The sequence below is a fragment of the Nematolebias whitei genome, chromosome 1 (genome assembly GCF_014905685.2).
Source record: "Nematolebias whitei isolate Nwh7 chromosome 1, NemWhi1, whole genome shotgun sequence".
In the NCBI taxonomy this organism is placed as follows: Eukaryota; Metazoa; Chordata; class Actinopteri; order Cyprinodontiformes; family Rivulidae; genus Nematolebias; species Nematolebias whitei.
This window is the reverse complement of record NC_056498.1, coordinates 38,362,883-38,364,710: the sequence shown is the minus strand read 5'-3', so window position 1 is coordinate 38,364,710 and position 1,828 is coordinate 38,362,883. Positions and strand designations below refer to the sequence as shown.

The 1,828-nt window shown below is 43.9% G+C and overlaps 1 protein-coding gene and 1 pseudogene across 1 annotated transcript in view; both read right to left on the bottom strand.

The window, feature by feature from the left end:
• LOC119411160 (histone H3.3A-like) overlaps positions 1-1,828 on the bottom strand; it is a 73,253-nt gene that overhangs the window by 52,337 nt on the left and 19,088 nt on the right. The window lies entirely within an intron of this gene.
• Positions 1,587-1,704, bottom strand: LOC119421204 (annotated as a pseudogene).

Sequence of the window (1,828 nt, the reverse complement as noted above, 5' to 3'; positions counted from 1 at the left end):
TCAGTATATCTGACTTTATATTGCATAAATATGCCATTTATATCTAAAGGTTTGTTCAAATATTTTAAAAATAATATAAATGAATGTTTTCTGTAGTTTTTGTAAATAAATATGGATTTGTCACAATAGGCTTAAATGACATTTTGTGCCATTTTTATCCCATTAATCCTCTGTAATCATGCAGCAAATTGATCAGCAGAGTGATTGTTGTTGTTGTTGCTCACATCGCTGATGTTTTTGGGAGTCGAAGAACGGCACGTCTGGGTTTTAGAGCTTTGGGATGAGGGGTCCAGTGCGTCACGCTCTGCTCATGCTGGACTCGCTTTGTGCAGCGACTCGTTTTGGGTCTCGGCGGTGACTAAGAACAGCCTCACGGAGCCAAAATGACCCGTCACAGGTTGTTCTGTTCGTGCAGAAACAAACAAACCTTTATCGGATCGGAGTCCTTTTGTTGCTCACAGATACTTTGCAAAGGCCAAATTTTGCACTTGAGCATTTCCAAGTCATCAGTCGAGGCGTTTAGAGCTTTTAGAGCCAGACTTGGAGCTGAATAACCGGCTCGGACAGTCCAGTTGTAAATTGAAGAGCTGTATTACTAAACCTGCCGGTCGGGCTAAATCACTCCGTCTGCACGATGCCGTGAGACACACACATACCTCCACTCAGTCCGTCAGAGGGTTCTCAGGTGAACTGTGAAGACTCTGTAATATCTGCGGGCGCAGGGGTGGTTCAACGGTAAGAGTGGCCCTCCTCACTTTATTAAAGGGCCGGGCAGAGGTGAAGAGGATGGAGAGTGAAGGAGGCGGCCAGGCAGAAACCTAAAATAGCCCAGATTCAGCAGCCTTTCTCGAAAACGGGCTTTAGCGAAGTCACATTTGCCTCGAGCAAAACATCCGAAGTCTCCTGGAATAATAGATTCACCATGCACTCCTTTTCTCTCCCAGCATGCATCTTTTTCTTTACTTTCTTTACTAAGAGCTGCAGTAAAATAGCCTTCACTGTGTCCTCAGTTTTGTCCTCGGGTTCTCTCCTCTATATGGAAACACTGAAAATCACCAACCCACTTTGTGGCGTCGGCGGCGTCATTTTGTCAGGAGAGAAAATAAAGTGCGCTGGGAGGAATTTAGGAAGAGATTACAGAAAATGGTTTGGAGTTTATAGGAGTGAAAAAAAACCCACTAGGAACTGTACAATCGACACAAGTCAAGTACTTCAGTATGACTACTCGTCCACACAGAGTAGGTAAGGAGTTAGCACTTAAACATCACACAATGGCTTTAGAAACATGATTCTTTTCTTTAGAACAGCAAACAGTCTGCTGTCTTTGCACGACCTGCGTTTACCTAAAAGTATTCCTAAGCTATGGACACGTTTACATTTTTTGCCTATGGATATTTTCAAAATGCAAGAGAAAATGATGTCACCTAGCATAAAATTGGTAATTAGTTTGAAGTATTGAAGCTTTTCTAGCTGGTGTTGGTCCTGATACCAGGGGCATTTCTAGGATCTGACTTTAGCCCCCAGTACTGACAATGGTTCTTGGCTTGAATAACGCACCCCGTGGTGTGGTTTGTGAGAAGTGTAAAGGCGTACAGCACCTGTATTTCCAGGCGGTCTCCTATCCAAGCACTAACCAGGCCCGACCCTGCTCAGCTTCCGAGATCGAACGAGATCGGGTGTGTTCAGGGTGGTACGGCCGTAAACGAGGCACCCAGTCACAAATAGGACTTTTAAAGGATCAGCGCAAACAAAGACTAAACATATCAACATATCTAGATATAAAACGCAAAACAAAGCACAACTGCCATATTTTTCGCCCTATAAGTCA